Raw genomic sequence first — 25,039 nt, 5'->3', positions numbered from 1 at the left:
ATATAATCTTGACTTTATTGATAAGAATTGACATACACAAAATAGTAAAGTACAAATCACAGTGCCATTGTGCAGGAGGAATGGGGAGATACACAAGACTAAGGGAGACACAATAAAAAAGAAAAGTACATGATATAACTCCCTCAATATTTTAAAACAGATGTCATCACATGCAGAAAGTTTTAAGCATTTTTATGTTTCTGATTCTGTACTTTGTTTCAAAATCATGAGAACTATAAAGAGTAACAGTGTTACCTTTTATGAATTTATCTTTCTAAAGATATGATGCACAATAACCAAATTTTCTTCCTTTACATTTTTGTCAAAAACTGGAAGAATATTTTCTGAATTAGCCTTGAGATGGATGCTATTGTGCAGTTTCACTAAAATACCCAGATACTTTGATATTATATGCACATTTTTTAGTTCAAGAAGAGCAAGAGAAAGCTTTGGGTGTTGTCCATGTATGGAAAGTAGTTATAACTTCCTTCATTCACTTTCTCCCGCCTTCCAATATGGCATTTAGTAGCTTAAACATTCTTCAGTGGTTCCTTTTCATTTCTGGGTAGAGGATCCACCCATGAAAATGAACAATATACGTCATGTCATCTGATTCCTGCCGTCTCCCAAACTTACTTATCTCCTGTGCTCATCACTTTCTAAATGCTCTCCCATTCCCAGATATCCCATGCTGTTTCTCACTGTTTTACATTCATGCAATACTTAAAATGCTATCCTGCCTGCTCTTTGTCTGATGAACCCTTACTCACTTGTCAAGACTCAGATCAAATGGTCACCTCTTCTGGGATGGCTTCCCTCACCTCTCCAAGTGGAGTTAATCACCTCTGCTTTTCTGCTCCCATCTTGTATTTCTTTGGTCTTTGTTAGTGATTTACTTGTTTAATAGCTCCATTTCCAGATTGGTAGTTCTGGGAAGGCAGGTTCCAGTCATCCTAGTATCACTGTCCAGAGCCTGCTCTATATTTGTTGTTTAAAAAATATGTTTAATAGGTCTTTTGAGGGTACAGCGGGTGGAGGTGAATATCAGAGAATAAAAAGTAGGCTCCTAGGGCTGCTAGCTTTAAACCTGTCTCATGGGGATGTGTGGCTACTGGTGGGTGGGGGAAAGAGTCAGATCATGCAGATTAGCTGGGGAAAAAAGGGCAACTGGAGTTGGACAAATTTTGAAAGAATTGCAGTTTATATATGTACAGCATCTATTCCTAAAGGGCACTGCTTCAAGAGTGTTTCATTGGAGTGTGGTTTTAATAAAGTCTAGAGCCATTTTCTTGTCCTCAAGATGTTCCTTGTAACTCTAAGGCTATATCTAAATTAAAGCTAATGACCAAACAGATTTTTTTCTCTGTTAATGTCTAGCAGGAAAGAACCATTAGAAAATTTCTGAATTAGAGTCTGTTTATTGAGAAGAATCATCATGTATTCCCTTAACAATTCCCTGTCTTAAAAGTAAGTATAACTGATATGTTCAGTGAGCAAGACTCATGGAATGTAATCAAAAGCAACTTTATTTTGTCTCCCACTATTCTAATAAAATTTATTCAGTGGGGAGAAGTTCGTCCTCTGACCCTGGATAAAAAGTCTTGCAGTCCAAAGATTTTCTATTCACTCCTAGGTAATAAAAAGCCCTGCAGCCACTTTAAGTCACAAACACAGTCTCCTTGAATAATTAGAAATCCCTAGGTCCCCCTGTAATAATCAGAGCTTCAAACTTTATTCACGGTTAGAGGGACGCCTTGTCCTCACAAGGGCTTGTTGCAGACCAGCACTTCGATTTCTTTCTTACCTCCTTCTCCCTCACTAATGGTAATATTTGATGCTGCTAGAGTTGAAGTTCTGGAAGGAAAAGTCAGAAAGAGGCCAAGAAAGTCTTATTGGCTGACACTGCCATAAGGTGGCATTGGGGGTTTCAATCTGGTTCTTCCTCTCATGGGCTCTTTGTTAGGTTCTTCAGAGAAGCCCACTGGGAGCCTCTCACCATGCCTCCTAAAGTGTGGATAATTTGGGACTAGATGATGCGTTCTCGTCTGCACTCATCAGCCCCTCATGGGTCTACCCCAGTTGGGGTTACCTTGCCCCTCTAGACAGTCCTTTTCAGCCATATTTTCACAGGCTCCAGGCTGGCTCTTGCTCACCTGGACCACACTTACGAATCCTTGCCCTCATAAGCAGTAGAATGGAGCCACACTGGTGTAGCCCATATTGATGTCTTTCACTACTTGCCACCTCAGATTGATAGCAGAGCCTCTTTCCTTGAGATTCCTAAGGGATATATTGGATAACTATCCACTGTGCCTCCTAAACTCCTGCTGATACACACCAGAGCACACATTTTAGCCCTTCTCTTCAAGCTTAATCTAAAGGGAATGCATCTTCTACCCCCAGTCCCCCTCAGCACACTGATGCCTATCTCCAAAGAATGACCCTCCTCATAAATCTTATTTCAGTCTTCAAAAACATTACCAGCTCTTTTCAGTCTCAGACATGGGCACACCGCAGAAGGATGTTATTAACAAGTCAGATGCGCCCGACACCCTATTAGTGGAGAAGCATGCAGATTATATAGCATCCTATGGCTCAAAGAAAGATGATTACGAATACTGTATGTCTGAATATTTGAGAATGAGTGGCATCTATTGGGGTCTGACTGTAATGGATCTCATGGGACAGCTACATCGCATGAATAGAGAAGAAATTCTGACATTAATTCTTGTCAACACGAGTGTGGTGGAATAAGTGCTAGTATTGGACATGATCCTCATCTTTTGTACACTCTTAGTGCTGTCCAGATTCTTACTCTCTATGATAGTATTAATGTTATTGATGTAAATAAAGTTGTGGAATATGTTCAGAGTCTACAGAAAGAAGATGGTTCTTTCACTGGAGATATTTGGGGTCCCACTAAGCAGCTGGTCTAACTGGAGTTAATGGTCTGCTGGAAGTTTCAGCATGCACTGTGCTAGTTATATCAGCATACAGGAGTACTGGAACAGAGGGGGCCAGTCTAAAAGATAAGGGCTGAATGCAGTGCAGGCAGGAGAGACCAGCTGCTTCATGGGATGTGAAAATCTACTTTTATATAATAGGGAGAAATCAACACAAGATTCTCTTTTTGTGTGGTGGCAACTTTGGCTCTATTGGGGAAGCTGGATGCTATTAATGTGGAAAAGGCAATCGAACTTGTTTTATCATGTATGAACTTTGATGGTGGATTTGGTTGCAGGCTAGGTTCTGAATCCCATGCTGGGCAGATCTATTGTTGCACAGGATTCCTGGCTATTACTAGGCAGTTGCATTGAGTAAATTCTGATTTACTTGGTTGGTGGCTTTGTGAACGACAGCTTCCATCAGGTGGACTCAATGGAAGGCCAGAGAAGTTACCAGATGTATGCTATTCGTGGTGGGTGTTGGCTTCCCTAAAGATAATTGGAAGGCTTCATTGGATTGACAGAGAGAAACTGCACAGTTTCATTTTAGCATGTCAAGATGAAGAAACGGGAGGATTTGCAGACAGGCCAGGAGATATGGTAGATCCTTTTCATACTCTATTTGGAATTGCTGGATTGTCACCTTTGGGAGAAGAACAGATGAAACCTGTTAGCCCTGTTTTTTGCATGCCTGAAGAAATACTGCGGAGTGAATGTTCAGCCTGAACTAGTGAGCTAGATTAGATCCCTTGATGCAAAAGGTGCTTAGTGTAGTTTTACTGTCTTAACATTTCAGTATTTGAAGTGCTTAACAAACTTAATGGCTGCCATGTTAATATTTTATACATGAATTGTGTTGATTTTAATAAATTATATAATTATACATATTGTAAATTAGAGACCTTTATTGTATCTTCAGCTTTCCATTTTCTTCTGGAATGCTGTTATTCTGAGCGTAATATTTTGTTTATGCTTCAATGTATCTATCTTGTCTCCATAACAGCAAACTGAGTTAAACTCTATTTAGCTGATGAAGTCTTGTGTTCTGATTTTCCCATGTACCCCCTTGATATGTTATATATAACTATAGTTAATATAAATTGGTCTTTGTCAATGAGAATGTTAACTGATAAAGAATTGTTGAACCCCATAGGAATTAAAAGATGAAAAAACAAAACAAAACACAACATTACCATTTTACTTCCTTGGTGGGAGTAAAGGGTTTTCAAGAGTCTTGTAACTACTTTTCAAACATTCCTTTTTAAATTCTGCATATAACCTGGCAGTTTCTTTGGAATACATCCCTTAGGGTATCTTGGTGTCTAAGATGAAACTTCCGAATTAAAGTCCTGTTACTCAAATAAATGTTCACAAAACAGTAATAAGTAGACATTTGAATGTATTAGTCTTCACTGATAGGCATTATTGACTTGTACATATGAATTTAGGGTTAGTGATCTGTAGAGAGGCCCCTAAGTAACAAATAAATTAATTGTTCTTTATGCCCTTGATGTAGATCTTATCTTGATACCCTCAGAGGCCTAGTGAGTGAAGAGGTGAACAAGAGAAGCTTTTTAATTGTTCTTCAAAAATTCTGTAGCTAGTAAATCAAGAGGATTCCAGAATACAACATATGTGTTATTTGGATTGGGAAGGCATTTTCTCATAGAAAGAACATGGTAAGTAGTTCAAGATGAGTGTCTGATGAATGAATTAAACAATGATCAGGTATCTAGGCTATCTCTAAGGAATTCAATTATGTCCCTAAAAGTACTAGCCTGTAATCTGAATGCTAAGAACAGAGTGACATATGGTTTTGGTAGAAGAAGAGGAGTTTTTTTTCCTCTCCTAGACTGAGTTGGACAAAGTGTTTAGCCAGTTTGGCTTTGGTATACTTTTTTTTTTTTTTTTTTTTGCGGTAAGCGGGCCTCTCACTGTTGTGGCCTCTCTCGTTGCGGAGCAACAGGCTCCGGACGCACAGGCTCAGCGTCCGTGGTTCAAGGGCCTAGCCGCTCCGCGGCATGTGGGATCTTTCCGGAGCGGGGCACGAACCCGTATCCCCTGCATTGGCAGGCGGACTCTCAACCACTGCGCCACCAGGGAAGCCCTGGCTTTGGTATACTTTAACCTCCTTTTTTTTTGGATACCTTTGTCCTGTCTCCTTGTGCTCAGGCACCTATTTACCCAGTATACTAATAGTTTTCTAAATCCCAAGCCCAGCCTTCTTTTCAGAGTTTTCTACATTCCTAATTCACCTCCCCTTTTCATTAACACAGTTCACATCAGCACCACTCACTGATCTAAGTTGGAGATAGCAGAAAGTGTTATGATTGAATTAATTCACACTAATGTTTAGATGGCTGGAAATAGTTTAAATAGTTTATCCGTGCTGGAAATCCAATATTTGTATTTTAAAAAAGAGGTTTATTAATCCAAATTAATTTAATCTGTGAAGGAATGAGTATCTTGCATAGGGCCTGGGATATGTTAAACTTTCAATATTATTTGTTGAATGAATGGATGAATGTTGGGCTTTCAGGCAGTATAAAAAAATGAAGTGAACATTTTGTGCAATTTAGGGAAGATATTTTTAGGTAGGGGTGGCATCTTTTTAGACTTACCAGCTCTACCTTCAGGGTCAGCTCCTTAGACTGTTTTGCTTTTCAAAGTTCTAAAGGTAAAACCCATAGAGTATTTAAAAATCTAAACATTTTTACAACTCACAAATGGAAGTAGAAAACAAAGGCAGTGGGAAATTGGGGAGTTGGGATTGGGTCAGGAATTGTAATGGCAAAGGTACTTGTTAGTCCAGATTTGTAAACTTGAGGGACTCTGAACTGAAATACAATATGAGTAGAGTGTAAAAATTAGATTTGACTTCATGTTTATTTAGCTTTTTTGGTGTAAATTATCTGTATCCTTTTATCAAGACTATGTAACATGAGCTCCTTGGTTTCTTTCACAGCTATTTTGCTTCTCTAAATAACCCAAACTGTGACAGAGACTGGGCTCAATGAGGGAAAGAGAGGAAAAAAAAAAAAAAAAAAAGGAAAGAAATTTGCCTTGTGTCCCAGCAGTCACAGTCAGTATATGAAGAGGAGGCTGATGAACTTGCTTGAGCTACACCGTAGGTTGTGAGTTAGGGCTGGTGCCTTTGAACTGCTTTACTCTGCCCAGACGCTAGGTAATCTGGACTGAAAAACAATGAAAAAGGCAATATGGAATAACATATACTAATAAAGTACCTGAAGTTACTATATATTCAATGCCAGGTAAAATAACCCTTCACTACCATAAAGAGCAGTGGGTATAGCTAAACTTTTCCAAATAAATACTAATGTAAAACATCAGGAGGAAAAATGGCCCCACAAACTAAATATATGTTTCACATTAGTAAAATAATGCTATGGGGTTTGAAAAGAGGGGGCGGGGGGAGGAGGAATCACCAGTATGCAAATGATTAGAAGCTAATTGGATTTCCCAGAGGAGTAGAGTTGAGAACCCACTGGTTGTTTAAAGAGCAATGAATTCTGAGCTCTTACAACTGCATGTTGAAGAAGATCCTCCGTGCACTTAAAGAGGTCATGGTGCCTTTTAATGCAACTATAGGAATATTGCTAAAAACACTGCACAGATAGTAATCTTTAAGCCTCAGATGAGCCAGAGTCAGCTTTGCAATGCTGCCTGCAGAAAGAAAGATCTCATTTGTGAAAATAACCACTCTGTTTTCATATTGCCAGACATCTGCTCCTGGCTAAGAACAACATGAAAGGGAATTTTTTCTGGTAGGGCTCTGTCCTTCTGCAAAGGAAGACATTCTTTTGAAATAACTGACCATCTCGACAGAATGGCCTGTCTTCGTATCTGCAACTTAATCTAATCAGGGCCTCCCCCTTGGGTTAAAATTGACACTTAACTCTCGTGGAGGCCTAATGGCATTCTTGTCCTTACACTTTATGCCAGGGTCAGCGACGACAAAGATAAGGTGCAAAATATTTGGCAATACAAAAAATACAGTGTCCTAGAAGAAAGTAAGGAAATACACATTCAGTGGGCACCTATGGTTTGCATTTATCAGGCATGCTACTCTCCTATATATACCTTTGTAACAACCTTTTTTTTTTTTTTTACATCTTTATTGGAGTATAAATACAATGTTGTGTTAGTTGCTGTGCAACAAAGTAAATCAGCTATATGTATACATATATCCCCATATGCCCTCCCTCTTGAGCCTCCCTCCCATCCTCCCTATCCAACCCCTCCAGGTGGTCACAAAGCACCGAGCTTATCTCCCTGTGCTATGCAGCAGCTTCCCATGAGCCATCCATTTTACATTTGGTAGTGTATATGTGTCAATGCTACTCTTCATCCCAGCTTCTCCTTCCCCCTGGTGCCCTCAAGTCCTTTCTCTAGGTCTGTGTCTTTATTCCTGCCCTGACACTAGGTTCATCAGTACCGCTTTTTAAAATTCCATGTATATGCATTAGCATATGTTGTTAGTTTTTCTCTTTCTGACTTACTTCACTCTGTATCACAGACTCTAGGTCCATCCACCTCACTACAGATAACTCAACTTCCTTTCTTTTAATGGCTGAGTAATATTCCATTGTATATATATGTGCCACATCTTCTTTATCCATTCATCTGTTGATGGACATTTAGGTTGCTTCTATGTCCTGGCTGTTGTAAATAGTGCTACAATGAGCATTGTGGTACATGACTCTTTTTGAATTATGGTTTTCTCAGGGTATATGCCCAGTAGTGGGATTGCTGGGTCATATGGTAGTTCTATTTTTACCTTTTTAAGGAACCTCCATACTGTTCTCCATAGTGGCTGTATCAATTTACATTCCCACCAACAGTGCAAGAGGGTTCCCTTTTCTCCACACCCTCCCCAGCATTTATTATTTGTAGATTTTTTTGATGATGGCCATTCTAACCAGTGTGAGGTGATACATCATTGTGGTTTTGATTTGTATTTCTCTAATGATTAGTGATGTGGATAATCTTTTCATGTATTTGTTGGCCATCTGTATGTCTTCTTTGGAGAAATGTCTATTTAGGTCTTCTCATTTTTGGATTGGGTTGTTTGTTTTTGTGATATTGAGCTGCATGAGCTGCTTGTATATTTTGGAGATTAATCCTTTGTCAGTTGCTTCATTTACAAATATTTTCTCCCATTCTGAGGGTTGTCTTTTCGTCTTGTTTATGGTTTCCTTTGCTCTGCAAAAGCTTTTAAGTTTCATTAGGTCCCATTTGTTTATTTTTGTTTTTATTTCCATTTCTCTAGGAGGTGGGTCAAAAAGGATCTTGCTGTGATTTATGTCAAAGAGTGTTTTCCCTATGTTTTCCTCTAAGAGTTTGATAGTGTCTGGCCTTACATTTAGGTCTTTAATCCATTTTGAGGTTATTTTTGTGTATGGTCTTAGGGTGTATTCTAATTTCATTCTTTTATATGTAGCTGTCCATTTTCCCCAGCACCACTTATTGAAGAGGCTGCCTTTTCTCCATTGTATATTCTTGCTTCCTTTGTCAAAGATCAGGTGACCATATGTGTGTGGGTTTATCTCTGGGCTTTCTATCCTGTTCCATTGATCTATATTTCTGTTTCTGTGCCAGTACCATACTGTCTTAATTACTGTAGCTTTGTGGTATAGTCTGAAGTCAGGGAGTCTGATTCCTCCAGCTCCGTTTTTCTTTCTTAAAATTGTTTTGGCTATTTGGGGTCTTTTGTGTTTCCATACAAATTGTAAAATTTCTTGTTCTAGTTCTGTGAAAAATGCCATTGGTAATTTGATAGGGATTGCATTTAATCTGTAGATTGCTTTGGGTAGTATAGTCATTTTCACAATATTGATTCTTCCAATCCAGGAGCATGGTACATCTCTCCATCTGTTTATGCTAGCTTTGATTTCTTTCATCAGTGTTGATGAGTACAGGTTTTCTGAGTACAGCCCTTTTGCCTCCTTAGGTAGGTGTATTTCTAGGTATTTTATTCTTTTTGTTGCGATTGTAAATGGGAATATTTCCTTATTTTCTCTTTCTGATCTTTCATTGTTAGTGTATAGGAATGCAAGAGATTTCTGTGCATTAATTTTGTGTCCTGCAACCTTACCAGATTCATTAATTAGCTCTAGTAGTTTTCTGGTGGCATTTTTAGGATTCTCTATGTCTAGTATCATGTCATCAGCAAACAGTGACAGGTTTACTTCTTCTTTTCCAATTGTATTCCTTTTATTTATTTTTCTTCTCTGATTGCTGTGGCTAGGACTTCCAATACTATGTTGAATAATAGTGGTGAGAGTGCACATCCTTATCTTGTTCCTGATCTTAGAGGAAATGCTTTCAGTTTTTCACCATTGAGACTGATGTTTGCTGTGGGTTTGTTGTATATGGCTTTTATTATGTTGAGGTAGGTTCCCTCTGTGCCCACTTGCTGGAGCGTTTTTATCTTAAATGGGTGTTGAATTTTGTTGAAAGCTTTTTTTGTATCTATTGAGATGATCATATGGTTTTTATTCTTTAATATGTTAATATGGTGTATCACATTGATTGTTTTGCATATATTGAAGAATCCTTGCATCCCTGGGATAAATCCCACTTGATCATGGTGTATGATCCTTTCAATGTGTTGTTGGATTCTGTTTGCTAGTATTTTGCTGAGGATTTTTGCATCTATGTTTATCAGTGATATTGGTCTATAATTTTCTTTTTTTGTGATATCTTTGTCTGGTTTTGGTATCAGGGTGATGGTGGCCTCATAGAATGGGAGTGTTCCTCCGTCTGCAATTTTTTGGAAGAGTTTGAGAAGAATATGTGTTAGCTTTTCTCTAAATGTTTGATAGAATTCTCCTGTGAAGCTATCTGGTCCTGGACTTTTGTTTGTTGGAAGATTTTTAATTACAGTTTCAATGTGATTACCTGTGATAGGTCTGTTTATGTTTACTAATTCTTCCTGGTTCAATCTTGGAAGGCTGTACTTTTCCAAGAATTTGTCCATTTCTTCCAGGTTTTCCATTTTATTGGTATATTGTTGCTTGTAGTAGTCTCTTATGATCCTTTGTATTTCTGTGGTGTCAGTTGTAATCTCTCCTTTTTAATTTCTAATTTTATTGATTTGAGTCCTCTCCCTTTTTCCCTTGATGAGTCTGACTAAAGATTTATTTATCAATTTTGTTTATCTTCTCAAAGAACCAGCTTAGTTTTATTCATCTTTGCTATTGTTTTCTTTGTTTCTATTTCATTTATTTTTTGCTCTGATCTTTATGATTTCTTCCTTTCTACTAACTTTGGGTTTTCTTTGTTCTTCTTTTTCTGGTTGCTTTAGGTGTAAGGTTAGATTGTTTATTTCAGGTTTTTCTTTTTCTTGAGGTGAGCTTGAATTGCTATGAACTTCCCTCTTAGAATTGCTTTTGCTGTGACCCATAGGTTTTGGATCATAGTGTTTTCATTGTCATTTGTTTCTAGGTATTTTTTGATTTCCCCTTTGATTTCTTCAGTGATCTCTTGGTTATTTAGCAGCACACTGTTTAGTCTCCATATATTTGTGTTTTTTACTGTCTTTTTCCTGTAATTGATTTCTAACCTCGTAGCATTGTGGTTGGAAAAGATGCTTGATATGATTTCAATTTTCTTAACTTTTCCAAGGCTTGATTTGTGACCCAAGATGTGATCTATTCTGGAGAACGTTCTGTGTGCACTTGAGAAGAAAGTGTATTCTTCTGCTTTCAGGTGAAATGTCCTAAAAATATCAATGACGTCTATCTGGTCTATTGTATCATTTAAAGCTTGTGTTTCCTTATTTATTTTCTGTCTGGATGATCTGTCTATTGGTAAAAGTGGGGTGAAAGTCCCCCACTGTTATTGTGTTACTGTCGATTTCCCCTTTTATGGCTGTTAGCATTTTCCTTATGTATTGAGGTGCACCTATGTTGGGTGCATATATATTTACAATTGTTATGTCTTCTTCTTGGATTGATCCCTTGATCCTTATGTAGTGTCTTTCCTTAACTCTTGTAACAATCTTTATTTTAAAGTCTATTTTATCTGATATGAGTATTGCTGATCCAGCTTTCTTTTGATTTCCATTTGGATGGAATATCTTTTCCCATCCCCTCACTTTCAGTCTGTATGTGCCCCTAGGTCTGAAGTGGGTTTCTGGTAGACAGCATATATAAGGGTCTTGTTTTTGTGCCCATTCAGCCAGTCTGTGTCTTTTGGTTGGAGTACTTAACCCATTTACATTCAAGGTGATTATCGATATGTGTGTTCCTATTACCATTTTCTTAATTGATTTGCATTTGTTTTTGTGGGTCTTTTTCTTCCCTTGTGTTTCCCACTTAGATCAATTCCTTTAGCATTTGTTCTAAAGCTGGTTCGGTGGTGATGAATTCTCATAGCTTTTGTTTGTCTGTAAGGCTTTTGATTTCTCTGTCAAATCTGAATGAGCTCCTTGCTGGTAATGTTGGTTGTAGGTTTTCCCCTTTCATCACTTTAAATATGCCCTGCCACTTCCTTCTGGCTTGCAGAGTTTCTGCTGAAAGATCAGTGGTTAACCTTGTGGGGATTCCCTTGTATTTTATTTGTTGCTTTTCCCTTGCTGTTTTTAATATTTTTCTTTGTACTTAATTTTTTTTTTTTTTTTTTTCTGTACGCGGGCCTCTCACTGCTGCGGCCTCTCCGTTGCAGAGCACAGGCTCCGGACGCGCAGGCTCAGCGGCCATGGCTCACGGGCCCAGCCGCTCCACGGCACGTGGGATCTTCCCGGACTGGGGCACAAACCCGCGTCCCCTGCATCGGCAGGCGGACTCTCAACCACTGCACCACCAGGGAAGCCCTGTACTTAATTTTTGATTAATATATGTCTTGGCGTGTTTCTCTTTGGGTTTATCCTGTTGGGACTCTCTGCGCTTCCTGCACTTGATTGACTATTTCCTTTCCCAAGTTAGGGAAATTTTCGACTATAATCTCTTCAAGTATTTTCTCAGACCCTTTGTTTTTCTCTTCTTCTTCTGGGACCCCTACAATTTGAATGTTGGTGTGTTTAATGTTCCCCCCAGAGGTCTCTGTGATGGTCCTCAATTCTTTTCATTCTTTTTTCTTTATTCTGCTCCCTGGCAGTTATTTCCACCATTTTATCTTCCAGTTCACTTATCCATTCTGCCTCAATTATTCTGCTATTGAATCCTTCTAGAGTATTTTTATTTTCAGTTATTGTGTTGTTCATCACTGTTTGTTTGCACTTTAATTCTTCTAGATCCTTGTTACATGTTTCTCGTATTTCCTCCATTCTGTTTCTGAGATTTTGGACCATCTTTACTATCATTACTCTGAATTCTTTTTCAGGTAGGTTGCCTATTTCATCTTCATTTATTTGGTCTTGCAGGTTTTTACCTTGCCTCCTCATCTGTAACAAATTTTTTTGGCGTTTCATTTTTCTTTTTTGATGTTTTGGGCTGTGTTTCTGTCTTACTGGTTATTTGGCCAGAGGCATCCAGCACTGGAGTTTGCAGGCAGTTGGATAGAGCCAGGTCTTGGTGACGAGATGAGTTCCTCCAGGAGGCCTCACTCTGATTAATATTCCCTGGGGTCTGAGCTTCTCTGTTAGTCTAGCAGTTTAGACTTGGAGCTCCAACCATAGGACCTTGGGCCCGACCTCCAGCTTGGGGACCAAGATCCTGCAAGATGCATGGCGTCGCAAAAAAAAAAAAAGCAAACAAGCCAAAAGGAGCAGAACAATAACAAAGTATAAAGAATAAAATAAAATTTAAAAAATAAAAGATTTATTAGAAAAAATAAAATGTAAGTGAATCAACATCAATGAATCAACAACAAGGTAAAACAGAACCCCAATCTAAAAGAGGGAAAAAAAAAAAAAGGCTTGGCTACGGGGGACAGAGTTTAGGCGGGGTGGAACTTGGGGGTGGTTAGGGTTGGGTGGGGCCTAGGCAGGGCAACGTTCAAACGTGGGGCATGACATCGGCTTAGGATCTGCATGGAAGGGGAGTGGCAGCACATCCAATAGGGGGCCTCCAGAGTGTGGAGTTCTGGAGTTTGCAGGTAAGGCCCTGGGTTAGGGTGTGTGGGTGGGGTTTAAGCCCAGCACTGTTGGAGGGGGTCTCAGAGGGGTTCTCCAAGTGTAGAGGTAGGGCCCTGGGTGGGGTATAGGGGTGGGGCTTGGGCTCTGCACCGCAGGATAAAGGCTCCAAGGGCAGAGGATTAGGCCTGGGAGCCCAAGAGGCTCCCTGGTGCCTAAGTGGACAGGGAAAGCACTGGCCGTGTTCCCTTCCATTCCTCTGCCACCGCACCCCCCCAACGTCGACCCCATCCCCACTGGACCCCTAACCGTGGGTGGGTCCTGCTGGGTGTAGGAACTCTTCCCCTCCCCCAGCCACCCCTCAGCAGTGCCAGTCCAGTTGGTCCATCCTTTACTTTTGCTCCCCTTTCCCTCCCTCCCACTCCCTCCAGACCTACATGGCTGGAGGGGGCCTAGTGGGCAGAGTATCAGGCCCGGGATTCCCAAGTGGGCAGGGGAAACCTTGCCACACTCCGTTTTTGATCCTCTGCTCTCCCAATGGTCCCCCAATTTCCCCCTACTGACGTGGGATCTCTTCCCCTCCCCCAGCCACCCCTCAGGGGTGCCAGTCCCGTTCTGCCTCCACTTCTCCTCCCCTTCACTACGCCCCCATGGCCCACATCCTTCCCAGTCGCTGGGGGTTCCTCCCGTCCCATTAGGTGTCTGTGGTCCCCCATCAGTGCCTGGCAGGTGCCACAGTTGTGCAGAGAGGCGAATTCCCAGTCCTCCTAGTCCGCCATCTTTACTCCGTCCCCCAAGCATGTCTGCAACAACTTTTTAAGGATGAGGAGCCTGGGCTTCCCTGGTGGCGCAGTGGTTGAGAAACCGCCTGCCGATGAAGGGGACACGGGTTCGTGCCCCGGTCTGGGAAGATCCCACATGCCACGTAGCAGCTGGGCCCGTGAGCCATGGCTGCTGAACCTGCGCGTCCGGAGACTGTGCCCCACAATGGGAGAGGCCACAATAGCGAGAGGCCCTAGTACCACAAAAAATAAAAAAATAAAAAAAATAAAAAATAAAGATGAGCCTGAGCACAGAGAGTTTAAATAAGTTGTCCAATATTTCTCAGCCCGTAAAGTGGAAAATGTAGAATTTAAACCTAGAGCTATGAAACCCTAAAACCCAGGTCATCCCTCTGGGTTACACTGGCTTCCTTAAAGGACTTAAAGGTTGCAAGAAAGGTAAGACTAACAAAAGGTACTGTGAAATACTAAACACTTTTGTTGGGGCAGAGGACAGGGGGACCAGGGACAATGCAACATTCTAGATATTTCATCAAATGGATCCTCCCTTGAGCACATCTGAGTGCACTCTGTGTTTCAATGTTTTCTCCTCAGAGACACTATATTTTCTTCTCAAAGGCCCACACTTTTTACTCTAATCTTGTTTCCCCAATGTAGTGCCTAGCCAAAGTATTGATAACACAGGGAAGGGTTGTGTTAACACGTGCTGTCCTATTTTGAATGGAACAAAGAGGTCCAAATAGAACTCTGCTGTGTCAGAAAGGTGAGCTATTTACCATATTTCACAGGCATTGTTTTGTGGTATTTTAAAATTCACAAGCATATCGTGTTGTCTTTTCGATTATGAATTGTAGATATTTTGACAAACTAGATATTTCTCTAAGAAGCCCCATCCTATATTTAAGTAGCAAAGAACCAGAAAAAAACCTGTTTTTTTTGTAATTATTTTATATGGTCTGGTCAATGTCAAAATGCTGTAGTTACCTAATAAATAGCAGGTCATACCAATCAGTCCTCCACGGGTCTATTGTGATTGCACAGCAGACCCCACACATCAACAACCTGAGTAATTTGACGCTCCAGCTCTGAAAAAGGTAAATACAGTTAATGCTGGGCTGTGAAATAAGTTGAAATGTTCATTTGGGGATGCTAATCAGATTTGGAGACCGACCCCAAAGTATTCTCAGGGTTGTGTTTTTCATTTAAAAATCTATAAAATTTTATTAAGAGTGAGAAATATTGTAACTACCAAATAAACATGAGGAGGATAGTAAGTGGCCTGTCTGCTGATATTAACTGTGGAATTTACTGTCGAAAAAAAAGAGCTAGTGCAAAATCAGCATTCTGTCTCATGTCCTTGCTCTTTGAAGAACACCAAACATTTGACATATTAGAAATGGCTTAGAACCAAGTCAAAATTTAAACAGAACTACTAATCCTATTTGTATAAACTTGACTTGGAAGGGCTGAGAAGGAGCACTGGACTGCAAGTCAGGAGACGGGCCCCCATCCTGGCTCAGTCACAGTCTGTGTGATCTGGAGGAAGTCTCTCAGTCTTATGTTTCAATGACCTCATCTGGCAAATGGGGGAAATAATACCTCTCTCTGCCTGTGTGGGAATGTTGTGAATATCAAATAAGATGATCCACGTACTGGCAGTGAGAAGCATGTCTTAGCACTATAAAATATGTGTTATTATTATTATCCAGAGATAAAGCTATTAAAATGAAGATTTAATTTGATGTATCTAAAAGAGGTATGCAATAAAATACCTTGTCAATCAGATCAAGGCAATGTCTTTTATTGATGACAGTAAAATATACAAGCATAAATTGACTTTCCTACCAACTGTTTCCTACTGTTTCCCAAGGAACATTCCCTTTCACCCCCAAGAAAAATTAAGCTCTAGAAATCTGTTATTGTGACATTTAACCATCAGACACTTACTTTACCATTTTAGTACTTTCCTTTTTATTGTCCTTGGTGGTAAATTCACTGGAGATGGAGGCACTGGTCACATGCAGGTTGGGCCTTTGGATTTCCAGCAGTAATAATTGCCTAACTGCTTGAATGTCAGTGGTTGGTGTACAAAAGGACTCCACTAACTGAGATTTACTAGTTTCCCCCTTTGATATTCCATTAAGGATATTGTAGAGAGAAAGTGTGCTTTGAAAAATTGTTAGGGAAAACTGTGAGTTAGGTTTCTAGAGCTCTACCACATACGGCTCTAGGCTCAACAAGGCTGCTAGGTGCAGGGAAATGAGTGGGAGTTCTGATTATGACCAATGTTCAAATCTTAGCTCCTCCACTTACGCATTGAAATGACTTTGGTTTTAAGCAATTTATTATTCAGAGCCTCAGTTTCCTTGTCTGTGTAAAAAGCATGATGGTGCGTTCATTTATTTAACTACTGTGTATTGAGCATTTGCTATGTGGCAGATACATGCTGGATTCTTAGGGGCCAGTGATGATCAAAACATGCTCATGTGGAGTTTGCATATAGTGGGGAAAATGGAAATGAAGAGATAAACAAGGTAATAAACTCTTCTTCATAGTTCAGTAAGGAATCAAAGTGGAAGGGCTATAGACTGTGAGAAGTATTATGTAATTATAAGATTAAAGTAATAGCGGGGATAAGCAGAAAAGAGATTTAGAAGAATATGTTTAGAGGACTATACCTAGTAACAATAGTAGCTACCAGTGCATTCAATAATAATAATAATAGCTATCATTATTGAATGATTACTAGGTGCTACATACCATGAAAGTAATTTACATTTATTACATACATTTTATCCACTTTACACACCAATGAGATAATTATTGTTGTTTCTTTTAACAGAGGAGAAAACAGAAGCTCCAGAAGGTTAGGTGACTTTCTCAGATCTCGCAGCTAGTGAGTGATCGAGTTAGAACTCTGATCCCAGGTTTTTTTGTTTGTTTGTTTGTTTGGGTTTTTTTTGCGGTACGTGGGCCTCTCACTGTTGTGGCCTCTCCCGTTGCGGAGCACAGGCTCCGGACGTGCAGGCTCAGCGGCCATGGCTCATGGGCCCAGCCGCTCCGCGGCATGTGGGATCTTCCCGGACTGGGGCACAAACCCGTGTCCCCTGCATCGACAGGCGGACTCTCAACCACTGCGCCACCAGGGAAGCCCTGATCCCAGGTTTTTTAAGACTGATCATTAATGCTTGTAACCACTGTGCTAACAACTGTGCCGCCATAACAACAGCAGCAACAATCTAAATTTTATGGAAATGTTACCTAAATATCTGTTACCCTCCCTGTCCACTCTTATCACGTGTAAAAAGAAGCTTCTACAATTCAGGAATTGTGACCCATGAAGACATGCATATTGCAATTCACATGTCTGATCTTCTTTTGGGGGGTTCCAACTTCCAGAGCAGAAAGTTCCTATTTCCTTGACAAATAAAATAAAGCAAGTGTGTCGTTCTACCTGGAAATCTTTAAATTATCTCTTTAGACTTTCAGCACACAATTTACAAGTGACAGGCAACATATTTCATTATCTTTATGTTTGAAATAACTTTCAAAGAGAGTGAAGAGGGGCGTTTGACATTATTGTAATCAATTCTGTCAAAAATATTATTGGATTTACTTGATTTTTGTGAACACAATCATTTTTCATTGTTATTCTGAATTTTCTCAGATGTGTTACAGGAGGCTAACATAAATAGTACAATATGCTTCAGTAAGACAGCTATTGAAAAAATAATGAGGAGGTGCTCTTCTGAGCAGAGGCACTGTGTAAGCTGTGATGGCCATTTTTATAGCAAAGAAGGCAATTTCCCTAGTGTCCTCTGCCTAATACAAACTCCACTCTCCTCAACCAGAAGGGTGACATGGCTTCCTGTAACCTGAATGGCAGCTGGACTTTGTTGGGGTCAGAAGGGAAGCAAAACTTAGAGAGGCACTAAGGACCTCACAGGGTGTGTAGGTCCAAGCCTTGACAAGACTATGAATCGGTCTCTGTTGGCCCTGATCCAAACAGACTTGCCTAAATTAGGTGCTTTGGGGCTGAAAACCTTTGTGTGAAGGTTCACTTTTTTGCCTGGTTGCCATGAGAGTTAAGGTTGAAGAAGGCATAGGGCAGGTATCCGTGTGACTGGCAGCTCTGGATGACTCATGTCCAACAATGTTTTGGAATATTATGAGGAAAACTCTACCTGTGTCTCCTTATATGTAGATGAGGGGAAACTGCTCTTATCCTTGGGCACAAATTAAGACTGGAACAGAAATATGCATTTAAGTGAAGTACCTTGGATTAAAAATTATTATTGTGTGTCCTTAGTTGACTCTTAAATTGCTTGTAACTCTTGTCATCTTATTTATTTTCCTAAGCAAGATATTTGTTGGTCTTATATGTAGAATTTGACAGAATATCTGGCAGAGGTCTTTGACATAAATTAGAGAAGGCGCTATTATCCTCATTTTATGTATGAGGCATCCAGATATCTGAGAACTTAAATTATCTAATGACTCTTAGCTACTAAGTGGCAAAGTAAAGAGTGCTTAGAGTCTAGATGCTTTTCCTGCAATACCAAAATCTTGCATTTGGAAATATTTTTGTCATATATCTATAGTTGAGATGAGAACCTTGAATTTCCTTGTTCTAACTACCTACTCCATGGGCTAATTTCTATATTTTTTGGTCTGTGGTACTATGTGTGTCTTATGTGTATGTTTGATGTGATTGTGTATTTGTATGAAATGGGAAATAGTCTCAAGAGTCTTTAGAGGAGATATTAAATAAAATTTTTTTTCCATAAATGTGAAAAAAGTTGAGTTATTTTATTTCTATCCCTCAACTAATTTTGTTTTTTATTAGTAAAATAATATTTTGACATTGTTAAGCATACTTTTTTGAGGGTATGAGAGTAAGGCAGCAAAAAACAGGGCATTATCTTTCCTATTTTTGTATTCCAAGGGCCTAACAAAACAGCAATAAAAGATAACTGAATGTTTAAAAGTTTGAATCATAGAATTCTTCTGAAGGAAAGCAATTTGATTCCTTTGAAATATACCTAGCTATCTAAATTTAGCTAACATAAGCTAAAATTACATGAGGAAGTTTCTTAAAAGATCTATTCTGATGAATAGCTAAGCATACTTTAGAGTTAGCATATCAGATATCGGGATGTAAATGAGTACTTCCAAACCACTTGAAAAGCATTTGTTCTATAACTTGTACTCTAAGACTAGCTACAAAGTCATAAGTACAGAATTTTATACAGCTCCATGTTACGAATGTAAGAATGAAGCAGTCAGATCCTGCCTGCAAAGGGTTGGTAGGCTGGGGAAGTTAAGTAAGATTTAAGATACTTGAATTACTTACAGAACATGCTAGCAATGAGGACTAATATCCATGCCAAATAAGGCTTTGGTCAATAAAGGTTTAAAACAGAAGTAAACAGAATGCAGGAAAAGAATAATGTGAAGGTGGAGTAGGGAAGGCTTCCTAGAGGAGGTGGAATTTAAGCTAGACCTTTAAAGATTTGGATTAGCAAAGACAAGGGAGGTTAGACCTACACTGCACAGAGAGCTAGAAGAAAAGGCCCAAATGTGCACAAGCATGAGGTCTTCCAAGGGATAATGAGGACCAGTCAGGGGGATGAGTATGATTGAAAAATGATTTGCCCATCAAAGGTAATTTAGCCTTGGTTTTGTTGACTGATCTTCCACAAATTTGCATCCAAATTGATGAAGTTGTAATGTATGTGGTCTCCAGCCTATTGTAAATTTCCATCTCTGTGTTTTTCAGGCATCTCTCTCTCTCATGAGCCCCCTTAGAAATCAAGAGAAATAATACACTGTGCAGAGGAAAGAGAATCTGGTCCTTTGTGCATCCCTGCTGTGGTGCAGCAAGGTCTGATGCCCAAGGTCACACGATCCTATTTCTAGGATTGGTTAGAAAGGATTGAGCACATGTCTGTAGAGTTTTGCCTCAATATTATATTTTAGATGGTTCAGTCAGAGCTGTTACATTTGGCAGCATTCCTTGTTAGCATTTGATAAACAATTATTGCCAAATGTTAGCAAGGAAACCTGCCAAATGTTACAGCTCAGATTTAACTGCTGAAAAAAATATGCAGTTTGAAAAAGGCTTTTGCTACAGAGCCATCGCCTGGTGTGCCAGTTCTGAAGCTGCAGGGGACCCCGGTTGGGACAAATTGTGAGTCTAAAGGTATAGGGCTGTTTGCCAGCAGTTCTGGGTTCCCTTCTGAAGTTATGAATTAGTTGACACCTGTTGGTTTTCAAAGCAGTAAGTTTGGGGCAAATCATTTTTGATGAACATTTTGTTCCAGGGCGTCTGGTTACACTTTATATATGACACATCTTCTTTCATGGCACTTTATGCCAATGGATAAAGTGGTAGATTATCAGATTATATAGTCTCTTGCTTATCTGTTGGTGGATTGCCCAATTTCTTTCAGGGTTCAGCGTTCTTTAAGGCACTATGGAATTATTCCTGTTTTCCATTTCCTCCAGGAAACATTTTCCCATCTTTTCATTCTCATTTTCCATTCTTGGTTACCAAAAAAGAAAAAGTACCATGCTAAAATTACCCCTGCCCCCCAATTTTGGGTAGTTTTACCATCTTGGTAAATCAAGAGAATATTGTCAAGATGGCGCACCTGGATTTTAGTTGTTGGATACTATCCATGTCAGAGGAGTTCTAGATACTTGGTTAAGAATAAGAGAAAATAGATGCCTGGATAATAGTTAGTTATCTTTACAACCCACTGAAGAGCTCTTGGTGGGAGTTGATTATAAGATCAACTTCAAACCAGAGGGTCTTTATCCTTATTTAACAGAGCTTTGTTCTCCTCTTTGCCCTGTAAAATTTTGCCAGAGGCTTGTGTTAGGATAAGCAATTTTATTTAATGTGTGGGTGGTTTAAAGCTTGGGGGAATAACTAAAATATTGGGACACATTCAAGGTGCATAAAGATAAAAAAGTTAAAATTGGGGGTAAAAACCGACAAGTTTACTAAATAGGAATTGATAGAAAATTTTGCCTATATGTTAAAAAAATCCATGGCACAAGTCACATTTGTATTTTCTCTCCAGGATTTAATCTGTCTTCCAATGTTGAGGTAGTTTTCCTCCAACCATAAATTCAAAATGCCAAATACTTGCTTTCCTGGGCCAGTGTTCCCAAGCAGCTTGTCTTGGCCAGTCAGATGTGCTAGTCCAGGACTTTGAATGTGAAGTTAGTGACTCAGGAAAGAAAGAATTCATCCTGCAGGAGGTGGTGCTATCTGTAACACAGAGCATCAGTGGTTTCCGTAGGTCATTTAGTGCTGGTGGCAGTGACAGAATATTCTTTTTATAATGTGTTATATTAACTACAATGTTGAGTTTATCTCTTAATTATTTATTGAACCTCTTCAACCTCCCCATCACTATGACCATCTTCTAGCTCATATTTTTATAATCTCCTCCCTGAACTAGTATAAAGGCCTCTTAACTGTCACCTTATATCCTCAGATGTATTCTGCACATAACCTATAACCTATTGAGTGATCTATATAAAATGGAAAAAAACCATTTTTTTTCCAAAAACAAAAACAATTTCTCAGTTCAGAGGAAAGATAAGATATAGTAAGAAGGTGTTAATTAGTGTTTTAAGATAAATAATGACATGAGAGGGAATTAAGAACATAATCTAAAGTAAAATCCTTGGTAAAAGTGCAGAAAGGTAGGGATGAAGATACATGTAAATAATTTTGAACATTGAGGAAAGAAAATGAGGACTAACTGCCCTCACCTTTGCCTGTGGGGTACAGGGCAAGATCTTCTGCCAAGACGTTGAGTTGGGTCTTGAAGAGATGGAAAGTTTAGAATATCCACTGAGGGAAATATTGGTTGGCCAAAGAAAATTAAATAATTACCATCATGAGGACTCAGCTAAGACTGACAACCACAGAAAATGCTGTGGCATCGATTAATAGTGTTGTGAAAAGAAAACTCTTTTTTGACAGGATACAGGACTATAGAAAGTAAAATACGGGGTTAATTTAGGTTTGGGAATTTATCAGATGGGTTTGGTTGAAGGGTAATTTCACCCAAAAATTGAAGATGGGGATGAGTAAAAATCCCAGTTCTGAAAATCAGGAATAGGTTGGGTAAGAAAGGAAGCAAGTCACAATATACAGGGCAAAAATTGAAGAAGGGGGTAAAGGAACTTTGAGATGGAAGAACCAATTATGGTCATACATTAATCTTATTCTTTCAAAGTTGGAGTAATGATGGAAAGTACCAAAATTGAAAGTAGTTGATTATTAAAATGGAATGAAGATAAAATTTACTGTAGTAAGGGCTTCCCTGGTGGCGCAGTGGTTAAGAGTCCGCCTGCCGATGCAGGGGACACGGGTTCGTGCCCCGGTCTGGGAAGATCCCACATGCCGTGGAGCGGCTGGGCCCGTGAGCCATGGCCGGTGAGCCTGCGCGTCCGGAGCCTGTGCACCGCAACGGGAGAGGCCACAACGGTGAGAGGCCCACATACCGCAAAAAAAAAAAAGTTACTGTAGTAAGATTTGATCTAAAACTCTGAGTGGAAGTCTCTGTTCTGTTCTGAAGACTAAAAAATGTTTCCTTAAAGGAGAGAGGAGTGGTAGGTTTCATCGACTACTGTTATTGACCCTGCACCTTAAGAGAAATAGCCACATGCACGATGGTTTTTCATTGGAAAACTTTCTGCCCAAGAACACAAATAATTTGGCAGCAAAACTGATACAGAAAATAGTAGAAACCTCATAATTAGTAGTAACTTCAAAGCTCATATAACCTAAATTCCTACCTAATTAATTCGATTTATAATTTTCCTGATCAGCTTGAATATCAAAAGTGACAGAACTCAGTTGCCTTACAAGACAGTCCATTCTGTTGTGGAGTTGATCTGATCATTAGCCATTTCTTCCTTGAACTGTGTAAACGTATAGGCAGAAAGTTTGCATACTTGTACTTTCAAAAGGCAGCTTTTCAATTGTGTGGAGACATTCTGTGTCCCCTCTACTTCTTTTCAGGATAAAATAAGCCCATTTCCTTCATTTGACCCCCATAAGATACAGTTTCAAGGCCTTTTGATATCCAAATTGTGAAGGCTTAGGGACCAAGTTATAGACTGGCCTTTCTTGAACAGACACCACCCTCCATCTGTCTTCTCATTTGGGGTATCTTTTTCTCCCTTACCTTACACTCCAGACCCATCTCTCATCTCAGTTTCCTCTGACTGTTATTCACTTTGCCTGGAATGATCACCTTTTCATTCTTCTCTTGGTGACATCTTGCTCATCACCCAATACCCAGCTCAAATGTTTACCATTCTTGTTCCTCAAGGCAGCTTTGGCTACACCTGTTTTGTGCTACCAGCACTTGTTTTACACTTATGTTATAGCACCTACATTTATTTTTTCCACTAAAGTGTATTTCCAAAGGTCAGTGATCTTATTCATCTTTCTGTTTCCATTGCATAATATGATTCTTCATGTAGAATCCAGTAAACATTTTAAGTGTATATATTTTTTTCAAGTGTGATGCCCCAAGCTAGATACAATACTCCAGCTGCTGCAGAGTAAGGTGGAAATATCATGTTTCTTAATCTGAACTCTGTGCCTCCTGACGCGCTTATTTATTTGTTTTATCATTTGCTTGTTTGTGTTGTGGCTCCAGTTTACTCATATTGTGTTCATACACAACTGCATTCCCTGTTCTTTTTCACCAGACTCTGCTATTAAGCCATATTTCCTTCATGCTCAGTTCCTAGCAACAGAAACTGACTCTGGCTAATTTAGTTAGAAAATAAAAGCAGTTGTTGAAAGGTGGTGTGTAACTCACAGATGCAACTGGAAATCTGGAATTTAGAAAATGGGCAGGAGCAGGGAGAGACCAGGCAATTAGAAGCACAGCCAAAACCCTGGGGGAACATCGACATTTCAATGGCAGATGGAAGAAAAGAGCCCAGGAAGGAAAACTGAGAAGGCGCCATCAGCGGGGCATGAGGAAAGCCACAACAACAGTTTTAAAGCGATGGACGCTAAGAGAGTGGAGAAGAGAATTCCACCAACAGGAGGCTGAACAGTGGCAATGCAGCAGAGATTTAATAAGAGAGTGATTGTAAAATGCCCATTGCATTTGGCAGTTAGGCAGTCGTTGGCAAGCTTGGTAAGAGCATTTTCAGTAAAGTGGTGAAAACAGAAGGTAACTTCCAGTGAGGAGGTGAGTCAGCAGGGTAGGCTAAACTTTTGAGTATCTTGGGTGAAAACAGATGAAGAAAGGAATATGACCCCAAGGGAGAGCTTTTATTAGATGAGAATCTTGAGCATGTTTATAAGCTGTGGGAAAATGCTGGGAAAGAGGTTGGAGCAGAGAAGAGAGAAGGGATAACTGGTTAAAATGTGTTTCTGAGGAGACAGAAGGGGCTTGAAGCAGAAGTCAGAATAGTAGTCGTGAAGGTGGGAGGATCACCTCATCCACTGAGGTGGAAGGAGGGCAGAAAAAGGTGTATGAACCTAACAGTAAGTTTGTTTGTATGGGGATGAAAAGTGGATGGACATCAGCCTTGATGGTTTCCATTTTCTCAATGAAGTAGAAGGGAAAGTGATTTATTGAAGATGGAAGAGGACTCTTGAGGAGTTTCTTTTTTCAATATATTTTGTTGTTTTGTTGATGGCTTTTCTTCCATTACCCATTCCTTAATCTGTGGTATTTGCCAGAGTTTACACTCCTTAAGTAACCTACTCTAGAGTTACTTTCAGTTGCCTTCATGATAACATATACCATTTCTCACTGTGATCGTTTACAGAGGCATCCACCTCCACCAATAGATACTGAAGTTAAAGAAGATACCCATGTGTTATTTCCATTCTTGGTCTATAGATGCTCCTTAATCAGTATTTGCTGAGTGAACTAAAGGTTTTTAAATTTTAATCTCTTTACTCTGGTTCATATTAAGGGTTTTTATACTTGACATATTTAGAGCACATGGCAAAGTAGAGGGGGAAAAATCAAGTACACTGTATAATACCTCACTCTGGCATTTTTACATGAACCCAATATTATGTCCTTTTAGTTCTCAATATTTCATCATTAGGCCTCCATGCTCTGGTGCAGACACCTTGTATTGTATGTCCTGATGTGTCCATCCAGTAAGGTGGGTAATTGAAAGTTGGATAAAATTTATTGTGAAAAAGACTTAGAGCTTAATTCTTCCTCTGGTCAGCAACTGGGCCCATGTGCCTCTGCCTACAGAAGTGA

The 25,039-nt window shown here is 39.6% G+C and overlaps 1 pseudogene; it reads left to right on the top strand.

Moving 5' to 3' along the window:
* Window positions 1-1,947: 1,947 nt before the first annotated feature.
* On the top strand, window positions 1,948-3,684 carry LOC114899472 (annotated as a pseudogene).
* Window positions 3,685-25,039: the final 21,355 nt, after the last annotated feature.

Source organism: Monodon monoceros, unplaced genomic scaffold (genome assembly GCF_005190385.1).
Source record: "Monodon monoceros isolate NGI ecotype Baffin Bay Population unplaced genomic scaffold, NGI_Narwhal_1 Super_Scaffold_18, whole genome shotgun sequence".
Lineage (NCBI taxonomy): Eukaryota > Metazoa > Chordata > Mammalia > Artiodactyla > Monodontidae > Monodon > Monodon monoceros.
Note: the sequence above shows the minus strand (reverse complement) of the source record. Positions and strands in the feature narration are given on the sequence as shown.